The sequence below is a fragment of the Cibotium barometz genome, chromosome 25, assembly GCF_041138505.1.
Source record: "Cibotium barometz isolate CiBa-2024 chromosome 25, ASM4113850v1, whole genome shotgun sequence".
NCBI lineage: Eukaryota > Viridiplantae > Streptophyta > Polypodiopsida > Cyatheales > Cibotiaceae > Cibotium > Cibotium barometz.
Genome location: NC_141070.1, coordinates 38,632,441 through 38,659,315, shown reverse-complemented (window position 1 = coordinate 38,659,315; position 26,875 = coordinate 38,632,441).

Genomic DNA, 26,875 nt, shown 5'->3' with positions numbered 1-26,875 from the left:
TGGTGTGGGTAAAGTTCCAAGCACAGGCCTGGCACCACTTCCTTGTGGGTTGGTTTGTGACTAGAGGAGAAAAGGTATTACATTCTTCGGTTTTATGGTTACCGCCACATGCTCCATAAAGATGAGGACCTGTGGGTAGTACACTCCTCATTTGCTGTGCTGTTGTTGTTGTGGTTGCATGGGTGGGCGATAGGTTTGTCCCAATCTCGTAAGTACTAGGTTAGCTATTTGGTCTGGATTTACTAGCACACTAGACCCTGAACTTTGGTCATCACCCCACTGATCCCTAGGTTGCACCTCAGGGCCAGAACCATCTTGGAATTTGAAGTTATCTGTGAAATCCATAGCATCATGGCAACACTCATTGAAATTTGTATGCTTCTTTGCATAGAGATGTGTATGCAGTGTTGAATTTTTGAGTCCTTTTAAGAAGAGAGAAATTAATCGACTCTGGGTGGGCTTCTCATCTTCTAGGCAATGATTAATGTACTGCTTCATCCTATTTACATAGTCTCTAACACTCTCAGTCTCGCCTTTCTTGAAAGAGTAGATGTTTGCTACTGTGTCATGCTGAATCCCCATCAAGGAAAAAGCAACAATGAATCTCTCTTCCAAAACTCGTAAAGAAGATTTGTCTGAAGCCTCTAGTGCCTGAAACCAAGCAAGGGCCTTTCCCTCAAGAGTGAGCCCAAATCCTTCAATTTGCGTATGCTTGTCAGTCACTTGCTCAGCTCGAACTGCTTGCCTAAATACAATGCCAAATTGTTGGGGGTGAGAGGCGAGTTGGTAAAAAATGGTTGGAGAGATTGTCAACACCTAGGTTTACATTGAGGAAGGGTGTTGAAATATGTAATGTAAACTAAAGCTTGATTTATTTGGCTAAGTGTGTGAATGCACCCTAGAGGTGCAAGGTATTGTGGAAAGATAAGAATGCCACATAAGATATTGTGTGAATGGTGAGAGCCACATAAAAGAATGTGGAAAAGGAGTTGCTACATGGCATGATGATGTGTAAAGGAGATTGGGTCAATGGCTATTGATACTAGAAGCCTTTCTTTGTATGGATACAACATATGTAAGAGAGTATTGTTGAGTGTTCTACTCTCTCTCTCTCTCTCTCTCTCTCTCTCTCTCTCTCTAGAAATGGATTTCTTGGTGTGGTTTAACCCACCATAGTTTATGCTTAATCTATGCATTGTTAATCACCATGATCAATCCCATATTAAGATTTTTAACAGCTACCTCCCTCTAGATTTTGCTTGTTGGTTATTATTGTTATTTTTCTAGCTTCATGACTTGGTAATGAGACTTCAAGATTATTTTAGACTTGTTCTACACCTTTCTTGTGTAATTTTAGTGCTTCTGGCACTTTCTGGCTCTTTTTTGCACCTTTTACGCTTACTTTTGGTGCTTCTTGCACTTTCTGACTCTTCTCTACACCCTTTTCTCTTGATTCCAGTGCTTTTGGCACTTTTTAGATCTTCTCTATACCTTGTATTATTTGAACGGTCTCCAGACAATCTACTACCTTGTCCTACTGCCTTGTAGTAGTAACACGAAAAAGGTACACTTGGCGCACTTCCATGACCTCATCCATAAGGGCGAGCCTGTGGTATGCCTATAGTGGGATCTTTGAGCAACTTCCACCAACCCATTAATCCCATTGATTGTAAGATTCATGAATGCCATATATGGTTTTAACTCCTTCCGTAAACCCTTGCCAAACCATTCTCCCATGAGGGCCTTAGTTGGCCAATCCGGCTGGATCGACTCGACTCCACAAAGTATGGAATTCGGCCGCATAATCTTAAACTAGCAAGCTCTTCTATTCCAAATGGTGTAATTTTTCCAAGACCTGTGAAGAGGTCTTATCCTTTCGTTCAGAACTGATGCATAAAGGCATCATGCAAGGCCTCATTGGTTGGAAATACATTGGGACCATACTGCGCATACCAATTTGTTGCTTGCCCCATCGAATGTGCCATTGAATATGTTTCACTTCTGAACAATATAGTGACTGTGAGTGGCATGCCATTGGACACCAACTAGGTATTCCATGTATATCTAGATCCTCCTTTTACCATGGAACTTTGAATACTTAAGAGAAATGTGTTGAGCCATGATGGGAAGCGGCGGAGTTAAAGTTGTGCCAGCAAGACCAAGGACTTGAAACAATATCCAGACCTGCTGGAGCCAGATCCTGAGGAGGATATATTGAGGGTAATTTTGCACTTGATTTGGTAAAAGCAGCAATCCGTTAATCAATAAATTTTGAGCCGTAGAGGAGGTTACTACTGGCACAACAAATTCAATTCTTCTACATGTCAGTGGGTGGTTAACCTCCAAGTGAAGCAATGGCATAATGCTTAGATTATAAAACCAGAGCATGGTAATGGAATCGATCATAGTAGGATTGCTAAAAGTATTGGAAGATAAACTAAAACAATAAAGAAATATTTAACATTAAAGATGATGACATAATTGAACAAGAGATAGTTGATTAATACATACTGCCAAAATGACGACACTACATAGATGATACAAAGATGGAAAATAGACTCTGTGTATTTCTCAACACTCTTCCCCATCTCGATCATCTATTATGATTATAATTAGCACTTACAAGCAAGTATATAGTTATCATCTTGAAGAAATATAAGGACACATATGACTATTAAAATCCTACTCCTAAACTACCCCTAAGCTAAGGATATAAGACTAAAGTGGTGGGTTATTTTCTAAGCTAACAGAACCTATCTAAAGCATGATAGATTTTTAACCTAACTTAAGTCTTATTATCATCTACTCTCATCTCTCTCTTTACATATTCCCAAAAGAAGAAGAAGGGAGAATCATGGGGTTGATTAAACTTCCATGCCCTTTTACAAATTTACATAACCATGCTTGCATAGCTCTCATTCACAAGACAAGATCATAAACAAACTACCCCTCACTTCTTACATCACCTATAATGATTTACAAAAAGATTTGTAAATCAGTAAACCCTAGTGATGTATGACTATCTATAGCCATTTCCTTTTCATCTAATTAAACAAGAACAAACCTAGATTCATGGTAGCCTTACAAATGCAAGCAATTCATCCACATAGAAAACATAATTGACAATTAGTTCACCAACTTAAACTCTATGGAAGAAATACCTCATTTTAATCATTCTATTAACTTAGATGAGATGAAAACGTATTCTACCTCTGTGAGCCAAGTAGAACCACATGGAGATTCTCATAAGTGATACCACATGGAGATTCTCACATAAGTGATACCACATGATAGAGGGTAACTCACATAGCATATCACCTAATTAAATGCATGCTTATATTTCTAAAAACCTAATTCTTATTCAATAAGAAAGCACCTAAATCTATATAAATCAAATCTTTGAAACCATACTTGAACCAAGATATAAGATTTGTAGGAGATTAGATATTTTAAGAGTTCTCAAGCATGGGGATTGAAACTTATCCTATGAGCAAGTGATTAAGAAAGACATGACCAAGTCAAGGCTAAATTGTATTGAACAATTGAATCTAAGGAAAGGGAAAGATAAATTGGATTGATTTGAGGCTTCTTTAGGGTTGTCTAGAACATTCACAACATGAGTGTAAGCTTCAATATTGACTAGGGTTTGATTAGCTAGGTCTATGAGCTATGGAGTAACAAGGCATAGGAAACGCGCTGATACACAGGCGTATACACGCGTTCTTTCAGTTCCAGTTGCATTTAGATGCGCTGATACAAGCGTCTATACACGCGTTTTGTGACTTTAGATGTGCTTATACACGTGTATTTCTCAGATTTGACACGTTTATACACGCGTATTTTACAGATTATCCGCGTATATACACGTGACTTTTTGCAGTTCTGACGCATTTATACACGCAAACAGAGAACCAAAAAAAAAACTAGAGAGTGCTATTTGGTACCTGAATGCTGTTCCAGCATTCCAGCACCCAATAACACTCTCTGGATTTTTTTTTTGGGTGCATTGGACCATCCACGAAGAACATATCCACGAGAAAGATTAAGACAAGAACGACATGAATGCATACATTGTCAATACACGATTCAAGACAGACATGAATGCAATATTATCGATTCACGATTCAATATTACTATCAAAATTTCACACATATATACAAGGGAGTCCATATGTCGAAGTAGCCCATGGCTTCAGTTTACAAAAAAATATATACAACCACATCCTTAATATGGAATGTGATACTATAAGTCTAAGTACTACTCAGACCCAGATGATGACTCGGTGCTCCCTCCATGCTCAGATGAGCTCACATCGGTTGGAATGTCCGATGAGTAGTGCTCACGTCCACCCTCTGCAGTGGGCGGCGGGTGGATCATCAGCAGCTTGTGCCTGTTCAAGTAATATATAGTATATAAGTATATATATATGTAATTCAATAAACCAAAATCATTCATTTAGAGTTTTCAAGTACCTGTCGACCGTATGGTCTCATGGCCATCTCAAACCACTGCGCATCCGTAATACGTCCCTCGGCTCTGAAGATGGCCCACGTGTCACGTCTGCTATGCTGGCGAGCATACGCAGTATCGTGGGTTGTGGGCTTCCTCCCCGTCGCTGTATCATAATCAACACAATTTGTAAGATTAAAACAATTATAGAATCAATGAATTGAGTAAACAATCAAATAAAGTGGCAAGATACTTATTACGAACTCTGCCTCCCATGACTCGACACTGCCAGATCCAAAATGCGAAGATCCAATGGTCTCCATCTGGATCTGTCGTGCCTCCACATGCTGCCTGCTCTTCACGCCACCCTCTGCTCGTTTCTTTGCCTCCTTCCACTCGCGTTTGTGCGCAGTGGTGGCAGGTTTCTTGGCAAGATAGCCACCCGCAGCTACATTTAGCCCATCATCGTACACGCGAGTTTTTTAAGGTGAGATCTTTTATTACTTAAGATCTCCCTTATTCACGTCCTTCCCCATACATCCGAGAATGTAGCATGTGGGGGATTGGGGTACCAACTATGTACAACCTCTATCACCTCCCTAACTAATCGGCTATTTTGATCTTTAAATTTAATAAAATAATTTCTATACAAGTTTGATACCATCCCACGCATGTACTCCATTACCTCCCTCCCCCTCGCATCCATCACTATCCCGCCCCTATCCGTCACATCATAGCAGATCACTCCCTCCACCTCTCTCATCTCCTCCTCTTCTGAACTGTCTCCTCTAACTCTTCTCCCTCTATCTCCTCTCTCACCGCGTGCCCTACTACCTCCCCCACTAAAGCACCCGACGCATCCTCCACTCCCACTCTTCCTACTGCTGCGGGTGGAGTCACGACTGGGGGATTGTCTACGTGACGGTGGCTGTGAGCCCTGACGTGACGGTGGCTCTGAGGGAGTACGTGATGGTGGCTGTGAGCCCTGACATGACGGTGCTTGGGAGGGTGTGCATGAGTGTGTCTGGGATGAGGTATGTCTCCTCGGTGGGCGTGGAAGAGGAGAAGCTGCATGCCGTCTCGTCGGACTCGTAGGCATAGACGGCAGTGGAGTGCCCTGGATACTCGCGCGGTAGGGGTATAGACACCAGGCATGGAAGGAGGGGGATGGGCATATATATACTCTATAAGCTCAACTGGACCAGGATGGCGCCCAAAATGATTTAGCATCTCCATCAGCCAATTGCTGTACGCAAATGGATCCGATAAAGAACCTGGAATATCCATAAAGAATCTGTAAAAATAATCCTCGTGTACATCATGGGCTGTCTCTTGACTCACACAAATATCATCATTCAAGTCACCTATCAGCCTGCAAACCATAGAAACAGGAAACACAGTCTCGTGTATACACCCGTCCAGAAACGCGTGTATACACCCAGCCACAAACGCGTGTATACACCCGTCCAGAAACGCGTGTATATCCGCGTGAATAGTCTGTGCAGACAGGATACACGCGTTTATACACGCGTTTTTACATGCGACCTGTTCAAAAAAAATTTCGAAAGTGATCGACCTCCGACAATGTGTCCTTATAAAAGACCCACTGTCGCCCCTGTCAGAATCATTCACCCAAAATCACAACCACAGAAGCAAAAGGACGGAGACAAACCCAAAAAGCAAAGACAAAATAGCATAAACAAATCCGAGAATAAATCTGAGGAAGGAGACAAGGCAAAGGACAAACTGACTCACCTCTGAAAAAGTGAGTCTTCTTTCTTAATCGGTTTCCTTCACCCGTGTTGTGTGCTCCTTCTCTGCTCCCTCCTTGCGTTATTAGTGTCTGTTGGAAGAGGCGAAAACGAAAGAAGGTAGATATGTTAGTTCAAAATGTTTATTTGTGGAAGGCGGGCTATTTTTAGTTTAAACAGTTCGTCGCGTGTAGAAACGCATGTATTTTTGCATGTAAAATAAATTAGCAGCATTTATACACGCGATTTTCAAGAAATATCCGCATTAATACACGCGATTTTTAGGAAATAGCCGTGTTAATACACGTAATTTTTGGGAAATAGCCGCGTTTATACACGCGATTTTCATACTTTCATTAAAAACATTGGCATGATTTTGGGTTTTCTGGTTTGTACATAGAATGTCATCAACCTCCTCAAGCAGTTCTGGGGAAGATGAGACAATGCGTCATCGTAATCGCGATGTGTGGTTGGGACAACGGATCAAATGTGTGTAATCGATGTCAAGAATGCATTGTACGAGCACGTCAAATTACCTTAAATCACATCTCCATGTATGGAGAATGGAATGAAACAAGTTTAGAGGTGAGTAGATGTAAATTGATGGTATTCAAATGACTCATGGTATCCAAATTAAATTAATGGAGTTATAATATATAAACTCTAATTGAAGCAAGATGCAGTACCACACCCTAGCATGGTGCCCTACGCGCGGCGAGAGCACGCAAAGCGTTGACGAGATGATGCTGGAGCTTCGGGATCTATTGTCAGAGATGAGTGGGAAAGGGATGACAATAGCCCTGCACCCCACGAAGTTGTGGAAGAGGAAGTGGCTCTCGTAAGGCATACCCTAAGCATCTAGCAACACTTCCGAATGATATCCATGTTGATTGATTGCATGAGGAAATGGAGAGAGCAGAGAGCGACGAGGGGCTGCATATCACGGCGGAAGAATGGGAGTATGCACGAGGATGCATGTTAAAGGTACATAGAACTAATGTTTTGCATTAGTTGTAAGTGATTTGCATTAGTTGTAAGTGATTTGCTTTTAATATTTATTCACATTGCTTACACAAATATTGCTTCTATTTTGGTCCAGTGCACTATGTTCAATGCTATATGGTGTGAAGGCAAGCATTTTCGAATACAAAGAATTGATGAAAAGAGGAATACACAAGATTGCGGTGTCATTAGTAGCTTTGAGGGAGCTAATGGAAAAATGGATGATTATTGTGGCACAATCCAAGACATATTTAGGCTTGACTTTCGTCGTTTCTTTGTGTATGTTTTGGATGTCAAATGGCAAATGAACGTGGTGGAAAAAGGGCCTAATGCAACGATAAAACGCCATGCAAGTGGCTATGTAACTATTGACTCTACAAAGTTTTGGTAAACAAAGAAAGATAGGCTCGTATTGCCACAACAATGTGAGCAAGTATGCATTTTTTTACTAATGTGTTTCATGTACATATATATCTAAGCTCGCGTACCCCTTGACTTTTGATATGCTAATTAATTATTGCAGTATGTGTACTTGAGTAGGTTATCTATCTACCAATGGTGCATGACATTAAATGGTGGCACGTCATCCCTATTGCACCACGTTCCAAAGTGATGTATAATACATTCACTGATATGGAGCATATGGAGGATGTAACAAGCCGCAATGAAGATGATGTCGAACATGCCAATGAAGATGTTGTGATCGATGATCAAGAAATAAGAGATGATCATGATAATGAAGATGAGCGTGCCATTTCTCATGATCATGAGAATGACCCTACCATTGAGGATGATGGTGATGTTGATAAGGATGATCAGGACATCGATACCATTATCAATGGAGTACAGAATATCGATAGTGGAATAAATTTAATCGTAGCCTTACAAATTGATCAAATGGATATTGATGTTGATCGTTTGGCAAGGATGGATCTTATTGAAGATGAGATCGAACCCTAACCAATTCGTCACTGTATCGTTCTAAATTGATGACATTTCTATTGTATGTGTTGTCTTTTAATTATCATCTCATGATTTATTTTTGAATATATTTCATTGTTATAAATGCATGTAGTGGGATTGTGTAATGATATATACTGTAATGTTCTATGAGATGGTTTAAAGAAAATAGTTTTTAATTTTGTAAAGGAATTCAGCTTTTCTTTACCACGCGTGTATTGATGCGTGTATTAATGCGTGTATTGATGCGTGTATTATTGCATGTATATACACGCGCTTATACACGCGCTGATAAATGCCATTATACATGCGAATTTAAATGCCAAAACACACGCGTCTGATTCTATTCAAATACATGCGTGACCATACACGCGCCCGTAATTTATCGCGTGTATGAAACGCGTGTATGGCAGCATTGTCTTGTAGTGTCACAACCAAGCTCTTCTCTAAAGCAAGGCTACCCTCATGTGAGCATTTCTCTGAGTAAATAAATTTCTCTAAAAAGTAAGGCTACCCTCCCCCATGAGCATTTCTCTGAGTAAATAAATTTCTTTACTTTTGACACATACAAGAACTCATATTATAGTAAAAAGGGCCATCCCATTCTAGATATCAAGGGAAATGTTCTCGAGGATCTTGATACATTGAGACTTGCAATAACCACTCTCTTCCAAGATAAGGATTGAATCAATAAAATATGAACAAGTTAAGCATAGACATGGACATAACATAAGTAAAACTTAGCAGACACAATAGCACATAAGCATTGGGTTCAAATATCTCCCCCAACATGAGTGGCTCCGCTTTCTCATGTGGGTATTTAAAGATATATTCATCAAAATTAGCCCTTGGAGCCAAAATAAGTTGTTGCTTCCAAAATTGGGCTTGTAAAAAATTGACCATAGTCAAATTTTCAAAACTGTAAATAAATGCTTTTCCCAAACTTATATACAAATGGGCTTATCCATGTAAAACCAAAATTTAGCTTGGATGTATGTGGCTAGAAGTAACAATATGGTAAACACCTAAGTTAGTATTCTTGCTCAATGCATGTGGCCATCATCTTCCATTTCATAGCCTATACTCATAAAACCCAAAATCTCAAATATCAATCAATTGGACTCACTCAACAATTAATTCTAACATGTGCTGACAATTGGACTCACTCACAATTACTCTCACTAAGAAGTTGTGCTTGTAGAGGATCTAATTGCTCTTCAACAATGGGAGGTTGTGGATTATGACTCATATTAACAAGAAAGATAAATGAAAGAAATAATTTTTGTAAATATAGATGTTAAGCTCATCCTAACGTGTCATGGGAAGTTATCGATCTGCTGAGCTTGAGCTATGCTCAAGATCCACTATCATGCCACTCGTTTGCCACTATCCTCTCACACTCGTCGTTGTCACACCAAGGCAGTTGTGCTAATCCAACAAGTGGTGTAACCTCTCTCGCCGAAGATCGTGTGGGATATCCACGGAAGATGATCGCGATGATAGCTTAATCACTCAAGTAAGAGGGAAAGAAGAAGTAAGAGAGAACAAGTGATTAGCACTAATCACTCCCAAACCCTAACCCTAAGCACACAACACAGGCTAGAGTAGAGTTGTAAGAGAGAGAGAGAGAGAGAGAGAGAGAGAGAGAGAGAGAGAGAGAAAACTCCACTTCTATTGCATAAATGGGATAATGAGTTACAAAAAAGAGAAATTGGATTTTATAGTTGCAACCCTTTTCCCACTAGCCACCTAGGAGTAAGTGACCCGAGGCGCCCAAAACATAGTTACAAAGCTTTTCTTTATAGTTTGGCCAACTAACTGAGATCCTCTTGTCTGTCCTCTGAAGCTCAAGACTTGGGAGCGTCTTTAGGGTGTTTCCCTTATCACATGACAAGATTTACAATATAGTATGGGTGCCATTACATAATTGTGTAGTTATAGCTATCATAGGAATGTTTTAACCGCATGTGGTTAACATGCTCCCCTTCCTAAACACGATGCATTAGGGAAAAAGGGAGCTCATTTTGGGGCCCTGTAAGAAATTCACTATTTTTCGATTTATCTGTCCTAAAAGATCTCAAAAATAATAAAATATAGAAACGTGACTCAGAACTGTCAGTAAGGACTACTGAACTGTCAGTTCAGAAAAGAATAAGATAATCTTTTGTCTAACTAACATGATTTTGCATTAAATATCTCCTTAATTTTTTTTGTTTCTCGAAGATTCCGCATCTCTTTTGATGACGTGTGCAGGCCTCTCATAAAGAATCCATCATTGAACTTAATGATTGTATGGATACCGCCACACTTCCATAATTCATGTTACAAAAAGACTATGAGATTGACAAGCAAACTTTGCAACCTCAGAAGCACAAAAAATGGCCGATACTAGTGAGTTACAATCTCAGAAGAAGCGATTACACCATCTTCACATCGACTTAGAAGAACAATATGCTCCAGCACAAAAAAGACGAAAGGATACGGTGCTAAATGCTCAACAACGGGAAAATATGAGAAGAGAAGGGCTCCAACATATTGACTTATGGTGTGATGGAAGTATATATCCAAAATGTCCAACCACACTACTGAGGTTTGCGGGTGATGGACAAAATGGACTTCTTGGTTATATCTCAGCACAGTCTGCATTTGCAGAAACATATAAAACAATGTACCTACAAGAAAAGGGGGCCAGGATTCAAGAGATAGCTATTCGTGCAAAATTGGAGCAGCAGTTACAGCTTGAAATTGAGGAGCATTCAAAGAGTAAAAAAGAGTTGACAAGATCAAGAAGGAAGAGAACCGTGCTTGGAGACAGACAACGAAGCACGAAGATTAAAAACATTGCAAATTTGAAGGCTGGGACTGGTGGATGCAAGCGAAGAATTCAGGAAGCAAGGTTAGTTTGTAATTTTTTATTTTTTATACTCAAAAATGCTCTCAAATGACTATATCTATTTTGTCCATTAACGCAAAACAGGATTGGAAGTGTTGAATAATATAGGCATATTGTGTTGTTACTATAGGAAACTATTGGAGCCTGCAAAAGAAAATAAGGATCCCAACCTTCTTCCAGTTAAACAAATGAAAGGATTGCTTTCTTGTGGTGTAGCAAAAGGTTTGATTGAAGAAAAAAAATACAAAACAATCAAACGCAATGTTGTAGAGGACTTTATATCCAATAATCAAGTTGATGGTACTACAATCCAAGAGGCTCTTGATGTTAGTGGAGTTAGCAGGAAGGGATATAGTTTGATTTTCCATGCGATATCCTCAACTTTGAGAGATCAAAGGATTAAACGAGTTTTACTGCCAAATCCAGCAAAACAGTGTGGAAGATAAGAGGTCATTTGAATGAAAGTGTAGATGAGTTTATTAGACAATATATCCATATTAAAGAAATATTTCATGGTGGTAAAGGAACCACTGTGTATGACCCTTGGAACAATATATTTGTAGATCTACAACAACTTCAAAGAAGAATGGTCGAGTTTTATGGAATAACATTTGAAGAGTACAAAGGCATTTTGAAATTTGTTATCAAACTGGATGAGTGTGAGGTTGTAAAGGAAAAGAAAATGGAAAGGATTACTATCACATTGATGAATGGAGCACAAACTTGATACATCATTGACTAAAGCGAGTTCGAAGTATTTTAGTGTGTAGTTCGAGAAACACATATGCTCGTTCCAAGTACTTCGTACTTGATTTTAGTCAATGTTTTCAAATCTTTTATAGTAAGACTTTTGTTTTGTATAATCACAAGTAAAGACAGAAGACCATGAAGCACTAGATTGGGTGTTTCACCACACGGAAATACCAAGAATAATTAAAGACAAGTGCAAGGAGAGAATCTCCATGTTGCAGGAAAAGGTGATTTTCAAGTAGAGTGGCACATGGCGGGGGATCTTAAAACACTTGAGTGCATGTATAACGTTAGTAAAGGAGGTAACTCAAAGTCTCCTTGTCTTTACTGCAAAGAATCAGCTCAAGTAATGGATTCCAAATGGTGGAAGAGAGCATCTATTAGAGATAAAGTTGACCCTGACTTCAAGGCCATTCTTGACATTCCACTATGTGATGTTCACATATGCACATTGCATGCTCTATGTCGAATTATTGAGAAATTGGTATTTTTGTATATTGGATTTGCTTGGAAACTCCATCCTGAAAGAAATAGAAAGGATGCTCTTCATGCATTGGAAAAAGTGTTATCCGATATAGGTCTGCATGGAGGTGATGTTCATATCACAAAGGATTTTAAAAAGTCTACCAATGGCAAGGAGGTACCAATCAAGCCCTCTATTGGTGGTGTTAAGGCAAGAAGATTCTTGTCTCGACCCAAACACAGTAGTAAGCAAGTAAGGCAAGGTAGAACAGTTTCAAGGATTAGTTATGGATTGTGGAAGCAAGTCCATAATGCAGTGAAAGATCATGAGGCAGATGGGGAAGCACGAAATGTGAAGGCAGAGGTGTGGAGGTCTCTTGATCAACTCTTCATGTTCTGTGGACAAAGAGTGATTACAAGAACTTTGAAGAGGCAATTAAACATTTTGGGAAGTCAATGAAAGACGCGTGGACAGCCTGCAATATAACTCACTACATGGTAAAGTGATGTCTTCTTCTTTTACTTAAGTGTGATCCTCTTTTCTTTTATAACTTACTATGCATTCTTATGTCTTTGTGAAAACAGCATATCATCTACAACCACCTTCCCTATTTTGTCAAAAAGTATGGATGCCCAGCAATTTGGTCTACCCAAGGCATGGAGAAGTCTCATTACATGGCACGTAATGCATTTTTCAGACACACACAACAACACTATGGAGGGATTCAAAAGGCAAATAGTCTGAAGGAAGTCTTCCAATGGTTTTATCGAGGCATTCTACAGAGGCTGCATGCTAAAAGAAAAGTTGCTAGTTCCAAAGTCAAGCTTGCTTTTATTCTAGCCCAAAAGCAAAGACGAAGACAAACTTTGGACAATTCAATGGCAGCAGAGAGACATAGACAATGGAGGGATTCGAAGATATTTAGAAACCATAAATGGACAAGTAAACATAAATAGCAGTTTGTAACTTATTGGTGTTATGTCCACATGTTTTCAAACTCAATCAATAGATTTTTATTCTGTGGAACAAGTGACTCTTGGTGTTATGCCTATATGTTTTGAGACTCCATCAAAAGTATTTCTTTTGTGAAACATGTGATCTATATTAACAAGCATCAATACATCCATGAGCTACACACAAAAAATTCAATCAATACTACTTAATTATGCTAGACACACTATTGATCCTTACCAATAAGGTACTGAGTGTCAAACGCTTTTAGAAGCTACTGAGTGTGGGAAGAGTACTGAAGTGTCGTACGGTGATGGGACAAATGCAAAAGGGTACTGATCATCCGTACGGACAAGGAACTGATGAGGATCAAAGACTTTGTACAAATCAGTTCAACTTCAACATAATGTTTGTGCTATATTTGATGACTAAATCCTATTACTCCCAGGGCCTGCCAGTCGGAACTCTCTTTTTGAACTTGATTGGACTCTTTTTCTTCCGTGTTGGCTTGATGTCGACTTTCTGTTTATCAATGCTTGCCTCTGTTGCTTGTCTGAGAGGGGTATCCTTGTCTTCAGCTATCTCCACGTGTTCTTCTTCTTGGATTGTGTGGCCTGATGCAATCATGGGTGGCTCTCGAAACCTTATGAGCATGTGTTTTCCATAGCCCTCCAGACATTTGGGCTCCTTAACACCACATGCTAATGCATAAGAAGTGTAAGACAAAAAGTAAGAGGCCCTAGAGGCCTGCTTATTTACATAATCCCCAAATATATCTATGGTGGACAACCTCTCTATTAAAATGATCTTTTCCTTTTGCCATGGAAGATCATGTCCACCTAAAACCCTAGACAAACATTTAAAGAAGTAAACAATGGCTTCTCCATTGTTGCTCAACTGCCTATGGTAAATCAAGATCTTAGCACTGCCTAGATCATGAATATAATGAGCTAGGCTTGACATTTTGCCAAACCCAGCCGGCCTGCTTCCACTTGTTCTCTGGAGGAATGTGTTATCCTCAATTTATAGCTGCCATGTATCAAAAGATTGGAGTGAGACAATAATACATAACTACAAAACATTGAAACACAAGATAAAGTATTTGATTTGAAGTAATAATATCATACCTTCTCATTTTCATCAGCAACAAGAAGTTCATCTTTCCAAAGATTTATTCCTCTCCCCTCCAGTCCAGCCTCTTCTTTAATTTTTTCCTTATGAAGTGCTGAGAGATTTCATAGCTTCTTGGGTGAGCTGGAAGGCAGCTTCATCTGGCTCTTGGAAATTTTCAGCCTCTTTGAAACAAATAGTAAGGGCCTCTGCAGGATCAAAAGTTGTTTCCAAAGCTAGTAGTGAATGGTCATCCTCTATGCCAACCTCCTTGTCAAGCCTTGAAGCCTGGGCAATAAGGGAAATGGCATAGTCCTCCCTCAAATTGAACATACACTCTATATCATGGAGGAAAACATAATCTTTACCACCAATCAAGACACCTGGAAGCATGGGCACTGCATAGTTGCTGCTCTGAACATCAAAATCTTCAACTGGCTGTGCTGCCCTAAGAGTTTCAGTCCTCAGTTGAACAAGGTCAAGAGCAGCCACTTGCAGCCCCTCATCCTCAAGGTTGATATCTTCTTCCTGCTCTGCCATATCTATTGCCACAAGAATATCCTCTTTTACCTCCGCTATACAGATATATCTTCTTCTTCAGCCTCCTGCCCTTGCTCTTCTAGAGATTGCTGATGGAAGACAATGTACATAAGGAATGCCATGTTTTCCTCAAGCACTCTACACTTTTTGGTGTGCAAGTTACAGCTGAATTTATATTCCTCAGGCAGGCTGTCAAACCTTCTATTCACATGGTACCTTTGCCTGTCAATGGAGACAATATGATTTATATTGACAAAAACCTTTTCACCTTCCACAATCCTTCCTGCCTCTGTCAGTTGTTTGTGAAGGTATCCCAATGGTCTGAAAGAAAATCTCTGTGATGCTCCAAAACAGAGCTCATAGTGAACTCCCTGTTGAAAATACTGTGGTATATGTGGAAGTTCCTCTGAGCCTTGCACTTGTGAAGAAAGTCAAATAGGAGCAAATCTGGAGATTTGTCCTCTTCTGGGTCCCTTTCTTTTGAAAGGGAAGACTCACCTTTCTGCTCTAGTCTCTTCCTTTTGCCTGAACAAAAATTTATATACCATGAATTCTATATGCTGACATATGCAATCAGGTAATGTATAGGATATCACCAAATAACTCTCTTCATGAGCACACATGAATCACCTAGTGATTGCTGTGGTCTGAGTATAGCAGCAGAAAAGTCCAGCTTCCTCTTGAAAGGAGGGGCCTGAGAATCAACTGTTCCAAAGCAAAAACTTTTCTCATCATCAAGAAAGAAATCCCCAGGGACATAGAAAGCAAAACAATGAGGAAACAGTGAAAACCAAAAGGGACACAAGAATTTGCAAGAAAACGCGATGCAGAACCATTTGAAAAATGTTAAGTACTCTCCTCGCATTTTGTTGCAAATTCTGCATTTCTATTGACATCCGTCTCCAATCAAATGCTAGGGACATCTCACAATGTTCTGGACAGTAAATGACACTAGGAGGAATTCCCCAGGGCAAAAGAGAGCAAAACAAAGAGGAAGAAATAAAAACTGAAACTAATATCAGAATTTGTAGGAAAACGCGATTTGGACCATTTGGAAAATGTAAAGCACTCTCCTCGCATTCTGTTGCAAAATTCTAAGTCCTATTCATATCCATCTCTAATCAAATCCTAGGATGACGTACCAGATTCCTAGGCACTGAGATTCAAGAATTCTATAGATGGAAGAAATATATATCAGAAAACATTGAAAAGAGTATAGATCTCTGACCTTTCTTTTCCTCTTCCATACTGTTGGAGTTTCCCTGGTGATTCTCTTGCTCTCTTCCAAACTTGAGCTGCAGCACAGGTAACCTGGAGATCTGGCAGTGGTAGTAGTCTTCAGACAGGTTGCAGAGTGGTGGATGGAGTGTGTTGGGTAGGAAGTGATCAGAGGGGGAAGGAAAAGGATGATGGGAGGGTGCTGGTAGGGATGGAAGACGAGGAGGGAAGAGTGTTAATGGATCTGATTATGAAATCATGATTGGCACAATTTCCAAGGCAAAAAGTGACTTTCACACGTGTCAAATTTCAAATTCCAAAAGATCTGGGTGGGACCCACACGTGTTAAAAAACGACTACATTTCACACGTGTGGTATTTAATAGCTCCTTTATTTGTATTTTCCAATAATCTACTCTCCTAACTCAGTTCTCTTGCATCTCTACCTCCCTACTCTAAACCATCAGCATCCAGACCAGCAGCACAGGTTCATCCCCAGCACAGGATACGCATCATCAGCACAGCACACCTACAGATAGCTTCCAGGTCAGTAAGACACTCTATTTCCTTCTCTTCTTGTTTAATAGTATATTAGGGTAAGGTACTGATTGATGTGATGTAGGTTAGATATTATGATAAATATTATATGCATTTCTTAGATTTTTTCCACTGCAAGTAGAAGCAGGAAGACTTTTTATTTGGGCTTGTTGAGTGAGAGCTTGATCACTTCTTGCTTTCTATAGACACAATCCATGTTGCACCAAGCTGTATACACACTGAAATGACTAAAGGCATGCTCCAGTATACTGCCTCAAGAATTTGCAGTAAAACGTGAGGAGAGGGCTTTAGAAATCTCAAACAGCCCAAATCGCATTTTGTTGCAAATTTGAAACTGCTTCTTCATCCACCCCTTTCATTGTGATTTTGTATCTTTCTAGGCTATTCAAGGCTGTATACTCCTTACATAAACTCAATCCATATTGTTTATAGTTGTAAAGACAGAGAATTCACTGTAGGAATGCAATAGCATGTTGTTTCAAGTATTTGCAGAAAAACGCGATGATGAGCTGTTAGAAATTTCAAATTATCATAATTGCGTTTTGTTACAAATTGTTCAATTTTGCTTTATCCAATTTGTCATTACCTTCTTTTATCATTCCATGTTCTCCATGGTTGTAATCTTTTTCCATTGCTTTCTATGCAGCTTTTCAGAGTGATGGCAAGAACCAAGGCAACTGCAAGGAGGTCTGGCAAGGGGCCAGGGCTTGCAACAGCAACAGCTGGGGCTGATATCAAGGAATCTAGTGTGCCTCCAAAGGGAAGAGTTGCACATGGCAGGAAGGGGAAGCCAATGAGCATGCTGCAGCAAAAGTCCAAGAGATTAAAACATTCTGCAGGTGTGCTAAAGGAGATCACGAAATAACAAAAAGCTATAGGCTTTGCAATCCCCAAGGCACCCTTTCAGAGGCTAGTGAGAGAAATTTGTGATAGCTGGCACCTTGGTTTCAGGTGGAACAGAACTGCCATTCTTTCCTTACAGGAAATGGCAGAGGATTACTTGGAGAAGTACTTTGAAGATGCAATGCTTGTAGCAGCCCATGCTCACAGGGTAACTCTGATGGCCAAGGACTTCAACACATTGTCCAGAGTGAGATGGAGGTATGACAAGCTGGTCCATCCTGTGGAATGGCAGGACATAAAAATGAGAGACATATTATTAATTCCACCTACAAGGAAATTGAAGGCAGATAAGGTGAAGGTTGTTGAAGTGACCCACTCAAAGAGCACAAGAGGGAAAGCTGCTTATGAGGAGTCACTGAAGCAGCAAATAGAAGAATCCAAATCTGCTACTATAGATGTGGAGACTGTACAGATGGAGCTGCAGATACAGAGAAGGTTGCAGGAGCTGGGCCCTAACATAGTTGTCCATATTGAAGATGATTTTTCAGAGAATAATTTTGACTTGACAAAAGCATGCTTGGCAGCATTGGCTCATAAGAATGAGTATTGCTCAGATACTATCATTCTTGCAATGCTCTAGTAAGTGTCTTTTATTTTACATTTGTTTGCAAAACAATCCTTATTGTACCTCCTCCCTTACACCTTACCCTAATTATTGTTTTGTCCAATGTAGCATGATGAGAAGCTGGCTGAACCATGCTGTACAGCATATAGTTCATATTATTGATCCTGCAATTTCCTTCAAGTTAAGAGATCCAAAGGAAACTCCCATGGATATTTCCAATTGGTTCAGGCACTGTGATTTTGATCATGTTAATATTTTGCTACTTCCATACCATAACAAGTATGTGGGTGGCTGCTTCTTTTGGGATTTTTCTTCAAGATTGAGTACTCTTGTAGCCTTTGATTTCTTAATGCTTTTTTCCTTATGCAGTGACCACACTGGAGCTTTGCTTCTATTGACATCCAGTAGAAGCAATGCTTTTTATTCAACTCTCTTAGAAACACACATAGAGAGGTGAAATTATAAGTGGTTTGTGTGCTATTTTTAACTTTAAACTTCATTATTTGGATTTAATGCACACTAACTGAATTATATTTTTTGCAGTTGTATTAGAAGACTTCTAGATGCATTGGATCACTGTCCTCCTAATGTCAATCTTTTGGATTCAATAGAGCCAATAGATTTAGAGGTAGAAAGTTGTTCCCTCTACTGATGTCTATTTCATGCTATGCCTTTGAACTTATTGAATAATTTTATTTTGTTCAGATATTAGCAGTTTCTAACATATCTTTCCAACTATCCAGACACCACAACAAGATGATTCAAGTAGCTGTGGCTGGAGAGTGCTGATTAGTGCCAAATATATACTTTCAAGCTATTTTGAGATAGGATAGCCAAAGCTTGTAAGAAAAAATAATTTTCATTTAGCTTCAAAAAATTTGATATTGGTACAAAGTGTTCTAAATCATCATATCTCATTGCAGATGAGAGAAGATAGCTTCAGCTCGAACTATGTATATAGTTTCAGAGCTGATATAATTTGGAAGTTTTTGAAGTATGCCTCCCCCAAACCTATTGTACCAGCTACTGTCGAGTTGGGTGAGAGCTCTAAAGTCCGAGAAGGTGTCATACACCTTGATGACACAGATGATGCAGATGTGGTGCCACAGGAACAAGGACCTAGTGCTGATGAGGAGAAGCCACAAGAACAAGGACCTGCTGCTGCTGATGTTATTGAGGAGATGATGGAGCAGCAGCAAACAGATGCTCCAGGGGCAGTAGAGGAGACAATGGAGCAGCACCAAGAGACTGTACACGACAGGATGGAGCAGCAGAAAATAGATTCTCCAAATAAAGATGATACGGTGAGCTTGGACCATGTAGAGCAGCCTCTAGATCAGCCTGTAGATAAATAGAAAATTGTTGTCAAGAATATGTTCTACATATATAATTAAACACTTTTGTACAGAATTTTACTTTATTGAATATAATACCTTTGTTTATGGAGTGTGTGTTATCTCAATTTTCAAATTTTCAATGTCTTTGCATTTTATTGAACTCTCTCTTCTTTTGAGCACCTGCAAAAAAGCAATATGAAACAATAGGGTAAAGTAAACTAATAGCAGTGCTTAATGAGACTAGGATAAGTCACATGGTATACCTTCTAATTGTTGTAGATAAATAAAAAGTCCTTTGAAATAGAACCTTCTGTCTCAAATAGAATGTCATTGCGCAATTGAGCTAGGGAGCAACATTGTCTTAATGAGATATTGACTAGCACATCACCATTCTCAACAACATCAATATCAAGAAGTTTATTTTCTGCACCAAAAGAATCTTCATCTTGATCCATTGGGACTAGTTTTGTACCTAGCATTCGACTGCACTTATAATAAAAAGAAAAAATGAAATTTTGTGATGCAACCATGTACTTCAGTTGCATAGAAGGTTGGACAACCTCACAAAACACTGAACTACATGTCTTTTTATCCCAACCTTTATCCAAAAATTGTGGCATGCATGCCAGACTTGTTGCTTTAACTGTGAACATTGTTTTTGAAACCTTCACTGGAAAGGTATTGAACAAGTCTACAAAAACTGTGAGAGGCGTGCATAAAGAAATTTTTATTATCCTTGTGGCAATATTGGGCCTCAAAGCTTTCTGTACTTCTTTGAAAAGCTTGACCCTATATGCCTCTGTAACACTAAAATGTGGGAGAGGCCAATCCAATGAATTCCATGCCGGAAGGTCTTGTTTTCTTAACACACCATGTGTGTTTGCATTGTCCAGCAAAACTGATAAAAATGATCAGTAAAAAATATACCGGATTGAGCTAGCTATGTTGCACATCGACCTTGGTATTGTTGTTCTCTTATCGATCCATGCAAAACATCTATAAATCCTAGAATACAATCGATGTTTTGCCATGTCTCATACGATGAAGGGTATAAATCTGAAATAAAATAACACAAGAATGTCAATAAGCAAAGAAAGAAAGCTTTGTCTTAAAAATCCATACGCCTCATAAAGAACAAAACCACAATAGAAAAATATACAATTAGGCCTGTGTTGCGAAAGATCATTCGGATAGTCTCGCAAGACAAGTTCTTTATGCATGTACACATGTTGAATCAAAACTTCTTTCACCGATATCTTCCCTCTGGTGATTTTAAAATCTCGTACTCTTCCCTTCCATGATGCCAAGAAAATGTTTTTTGTCTGGGGTCTCTTTCTTTTGCTAGGTTGCATGAGCACCCATGCTCCTTTTGAAACAGTAAACCTTTCCCAAGTTCCTTCCGTTTTAACTATACTTGAATTCTCTACTGAAGAAATAGAAGAAGCAGGTCGACGGGGTAAGGATGTGTGGTATAATTCTGCCTTCATAGCATTATCATCCACAGAGCGTCTTCCACAAGAACGGCCATAGTTTTTATTCACCATGGAGACCTTGTGAATTTGTAACCACAGCAAAGTAATGTAAACAAGATAACAAAGTGAAGTTTCAAGAAAGAGAAAGTGGGCAGACAGATAGTTGACAAGAAAGAGAAAGAGAAAGTGGGCAGACAGATAGTTGACAAGAAACATCTTACTCTAAGCCAAACAGGATCAAGGGAGCAGTTTTGGAAAAGAAGAGGCTGCTGCACAATGAGGCAGTGGTGTAGAATGGTAGACCTTTCGAAGGAAAGGCAGCACAACATTTCAAAGTTCAAAGGAAGGTGGAAGCGGTCAGAGAAAATGTCAGACTAGATTCTATCTTCATGTCCAAAGATCTTGTGAGAATAAAAAACCAATCTCCACATTAATGTAGCACGCTTGTACCTACATAAAATATTATTTCTTTTATCTATTTTCTCTTATTTTTATGAATTTCTAACGTTACGTTGGCCCTTTGTTCATTGGTTTTGAGAGCTTATTTTTCCAAACCGTAAAAGGCCCCAAAATGAGCTCCTTTTTTCCCTAATGTCAAGGCACACTGGGAAGTGTTGCACTTGGTTGGTCCTCATGTCTCTTTGGAAATAGAGGGGTTGGGGGGGGTATTAAGATGGAAAGAAGTTAGTGGTGTACTGGTGGTGATTAAGTATCCATCTAGTCATATGGGCTCTTATGAATTTTCTTTCTTGTATGTGCCCAATTGTACTCTTTATTTTGTTTTTGTTGTTTTTCTTTTTTGTCACCTTTGCGGCTAGAAATCCTCTTGAGAGGATTCAGAGTACTTGAATGAGTAAACTAGCATGGAATACTTAATGACCAGTTTCCAAGTGGTAGGTGGTGGTGTTAATGAGGGGTTACTAAAACAATGGTGTTAGTAAGCAAGTGGCAAGGGGGGAATTATGGAGGGACAAGGAGGTAACTCGCATGGATAATGCTTGCGCTTTGAGATGTTGCATTTCAATGGCAATGTACATGTAGCTATGACATCTTCATCAAGACACCCTAATGGGTATCTTGGTTCTGTGGGTGTTGATTTATTGGGGCTGGGTTTTCTCTCTTTCTCTTTGAGTGGTTTGTCTTTTTCTATCATTGTAGCTCGTGGGACTGGGATCCTATGGTGATGAGAGTGGTAGTTGAGGGCAAGGATCCATAGGGGTAGCAGATTTTGAGTATGGGAAATTTAAGCTACTTTGGATTATTTGGTGTCCCAAGCTAAGGTATCATAAGAAGAAATTATGGATAGGATTGATTGGGCATGAAGCATAGTTATTCGGGTGAAGCGGGGGTGATTAAGAATTTCAGGCGATGGGTCCCATTGACTAGGCTTGCACCCACCATGGTCCCCCCCATCCAGAGATGTACTTGGATGGCTATCAATGATGAAGCTTTGTGTGGTGTGTGTGCATATGATAGAGCCCAATGAGAATTGCAGGTGTTGTGCATGGACGAGGGCAAAAGTTATGCATGTGATCCTAATCACCTACACATTCCTAATCACCTACTAGAGACTTTTCTTTTTATTTCTTCTCTTCTCTTTTTTTTTCTTTTCTCTTTTATTTTTTTGGGTCCTCTTGTGGGTGAGGACTTACATGTGTTTATTGGTCAGCACCACAAAAGAGGGTTTTGTACTGATTAGCCCATTTGGTGAGATTTGTGAGCTTACCCTTGAGTTTGTCTTTGAGTGGCTATATAAGCTTTGAAATTTGTGGCATTGCCCCTTGGTTTGGTGATGAAGTTGAGGGGTGGGGTGGAGCTTCATGGAACAGACTCTTTTGGTTAAAAGGACTGGGCAAATTAAGCTTTTGAGTGCCCGTGTTTGGTGTGTGGGAAAGTCCGTAAGATTTAGTTTGATGAAGAGGGGGCTTGCTTCCTTGTTGGGTGGTCACCAAACCAACTGCATCAATTGGATAGGTACTAGCTTGGTTTGGGTGGTTTGGACCAATTGTTGAGGGTTATTTTATGGGATCCAAATGATGTAGTTGCCATCATTGAAGCCTTGGTATTCTAGGAGATGTTTGGGCACCTGAGTAATGAGGGCCCATGGTTGAGAGACTTCTAAGTTTTTTTTTTGGACAAGGATTTGATCTACGAGTTGGTTGTCTCGATGGTGAGGATAAGATTTTGATTGTGTCTTTGGGAGCGATAGGTGTGTGTTTCCTTCATGGAAGCCTTGAGCTTTAAGCACGTTGTTAGGCACCCATCGTTGGTGGCTTCACTGTGCTAGGGGTTGCCGAACCTTTGGGCATTGGGCCTTTTGTCTCAGCTCCTTGGGGAGTTGCTATGGTGGATGAGCACAAGCAGCATTGTTGGGTAGCTAGAGGCGAGTGTTGCCTTCATAGTAGCCTTATGGGACTAGCCAACGTTGAAGATTTGGCTTAGGGTTGTTTTTTGTCGGCTTGGTTTGCTTCTTACTCTTGGGTTTTTGAGATGGCCATTTTGGGATCCTTGTCATAGAATCCTTAAGCTGCAAGAAGATTTTTGGGCACCCACCATTGATTGTCATTATAATGGTAAGAGATTGGGGTGCTTGCGGTGTGGATGGTCGATTATATAGAGTTCAGGGTGATTGTCGACGATGAGGCTTGATCGATAGTATTGGATGGTGTTGACAGTGCCTTGCTTTGGTGAGGCACAAGGTGTGGTACAGGGGGACTGCAGGTGATGAGGATGGGACTTGAGTGTGAAGGGCAGTGGTGAGGGTGTGTGTATGATTTCCTCTTGTGGAAACAAGAGGATTGTGGCTTTTTTGCCATTGACTTCTATGGTGGCTGTTTCTTCTCACACCAATTGACTTCCATGGTGGATGTTTCTTCTCACCAATTGATGTGGTAGTTAGTGGCATCAATCCACTCTTTTACAATTATAACTTGGTCTTGGAGTGCTCTAGCATCTATGACATGAAATCTGCACTCCAACTAGTTGCTTTTGATAGATATTTTAGGAATGAAATACGCAACACTCATTAGACACATTTCATGTGAAATTTGAATGTAAGAGTTTTCTTGTGTAAATGTGGGTTTTCCAAGAGTTTGCCACGCCTCCAAGAATATGAGTTTGGTGTGGACCATAGGGTATATGGGGGATTGCCACCATTGTAGACAAATCCATATTCTTGGTGGGTTTAGTTCTGGTGGTGGTAGTTTGGGGGCGATGGAAGACTTACAGTTTTTGGGGGGAGAGAGGTACCCTTTGTGGAAGCAATTGGTGTTGCCAGAGGATCAGATATGGTGCACTACTTATCCTAGAGGATCATTGTTACCTTGCGCGTACATGTAGCATTCTTGACCTAGCTCCCTCCAAGGATGACTGTTTCTTTGGTCTCACATGTGGGAACCACATAAAACTTACAAGCCAATGGGTTAGAGAGAATATGTACCATTTTTGTAAAATACCCAAGACTTTGTATCCATTTTTTGCTAGGCATCTGAATTTTGGTGCATGAGCACTATGAAGAGATGGTTTGCCTAGGGAGACATATGTTTCCCATGGAAAAAGATTGTGGCTAGCTGTGGGAGATAGCAAGGCACGCTTTCTTTGCATATTTCTGCCAAAGGGGAAATCTAACCATACTCAAAGGGTTTCTGTTTCATGTTTGGGAAGCTATGCTTACACTTAGGGTGTTAAGCAAGGCAAAGGCCTGGTAGCGGTCATAAAGGTACTGGATGGTTGGGACCACAAACTGTGTTTTGAGTTTGTGATTTGGGATTGCATCAATTGTAGCTAGGATTTTCATCCAATCTTGGTCAGCTTTGTTGTCATTAATAGAAGCGCTTGTGGATGGCTCTAGTGCATCATCAAGGATTTGATGACAAGCTTTGCAAACAAGGAGATCATTAGTCTAGGTTGTGGTCATAGAATCTTCGAGACGAAGGGACCTCTCATCATGGGATGTGTCTTCCATGTATGTAAATTTACTTTGAGCGTTTGATCCCCTTTGTGGAGGTAGACATTATTTGTCCCAGTCATGGACCATTAATGTCAGTCTCATGAATGGTCTTCCAGGATGCCATCATAGCCTCCATGAATGAAAGCCCATGACTACAAATGTGTGTTAGAAGCTCATGTCAATGACTTTAATCTTGAGGTCCTTCACTAGGCCAAGGGGTTGTGCAAATGTCCTTTCCCTCAAGCCTTAATTATGATCAATTTGGTGTGGGATCAAGGTGTGGTTGTTCCTAGTTTTCCCAACACGTTCTTGTGAGGATGCTTACGCCAGCACCCCCATCTAGGATGGCTCTGACCGCATGTCTGTCGTGTGTAGGAAATGGGTAGGGTTATGTTTGTGTCATCACCTTCAAAGTAGTGGCCCAACACATTTACTCGAATCGTCAGTGCGCCTTTGGGTTGTGAGTGCCCAACACATTTACTCGAATAATTGTCAGTGCGCCTTTAGGTTGTGAGTTTTTCTCATGGAGTATTTCTAGATGATGAGGCTCAGATACATCCAAGGAATTTGAGTTATCTCTCTCCTATGGAAGCCTGCAGTTTTTGTTCCATCCCATCCCTAAGGTCATTCCATAAATTCAGATTCCCTTTTAACAATGTTCTAATGGGCATTTGGATTTGGGAATAAAGAAAAGTTGATAGGCCAGCAAGGTCGCATTGATGAGAGGGCTTCCTCATGTTCAGGGCCTAGTTCATAGGTTGGACCTGCAATGGTTTTATGAAAGTTCAATTTGGTCCTTATTTGAGACGGGGGTTGAGGTCAAGATTTGAGTGTCATAGGAGGTTAAAATACCTCAACAAAATTTGTATGGGCACCTTATGAGTCTTCATTCGACTTTGTGTCACTGTTTGCTCTCGAGTTCTTTGATGTGAACATGGAATTTGGTCTTAGCCTCCTTTGTAATAGGTAATGGGGGGATTAGAGGCACAAGTGGGGCAAGATCTTTGTTTGCCACCAACGTCATGTTGATGAACGGATCTTTCTCAGCCTTGAGCATAAGCTCGGGCTCCTACTACTGTACCTACTATAGAAGTGTAGGTTCTTCTCCTGGATGTTGAGTAAATAGTTTGATGGCAGATTGCATGTCCTCGAGTATTGGTGGATAGGACACATGTACTGGCGGGTCTTCAAGTTGAGCCTGGCGGTCTTGTACTAGTTCTTGGGCTTGTTGAAGATGTTGTTTCTCCACGATGGGGTTGGGATAGGCAGCTAGTTTCTTTAGTAATTTAGCTCAATTCCTCGGTGCTGCTGGGAGTAACATTGTGGCACTATCATCACTCTCGGAGGAGGAGGATGTGGTCTTTGTTGAGCCACGACAGATGATAACCCGATATTCACCTTTGCCAATGTGCTTAGCCCGATATTCATCTTTGCCAATGTGCTTAGAGCGTTGTTTCTTTTTGGATGTGTCACATTCGCTAGCTAGGGTGTTGGAGTGCTTTGGTTTATTGGCCTTTTTGAGTTTGGCCTGCAACCGTGCGATGACATTCAACGGGACAATGGATATCTTCCCATGTTGAATGCTCAACATGTTGAGGGATGGCATGCCATGCGCAAACATGTTGAGGGATGGCATGCCATGCGCAAACATGGTTGCCTTTACTTCATGCGCATGTCCACATCCAACGTACACGTCTTGCCATTTCTGTTACCCTTTGCAGCAACAAGCGACATTGATTTTTGAAGTCTTCCACAAAACATCCTTGAGGATTAAACCTCACTTGCAGACCTTAATCGACCATTTGTCCAATAGATACCAGGTTATTTGTAATATTTGGAACATGAATTACATCTTCCAAGTACTTCATTTTGCCATCCTACATAGACAATGGCACTTTACCCCAACATGTGCAGTGGAATCCGTAGTATCATCACCTGTTTCTACATAACCTGATTTTTCTATTTTTTTCATGTCTTTAAACTACTCAGCATGACTGGTCATGTG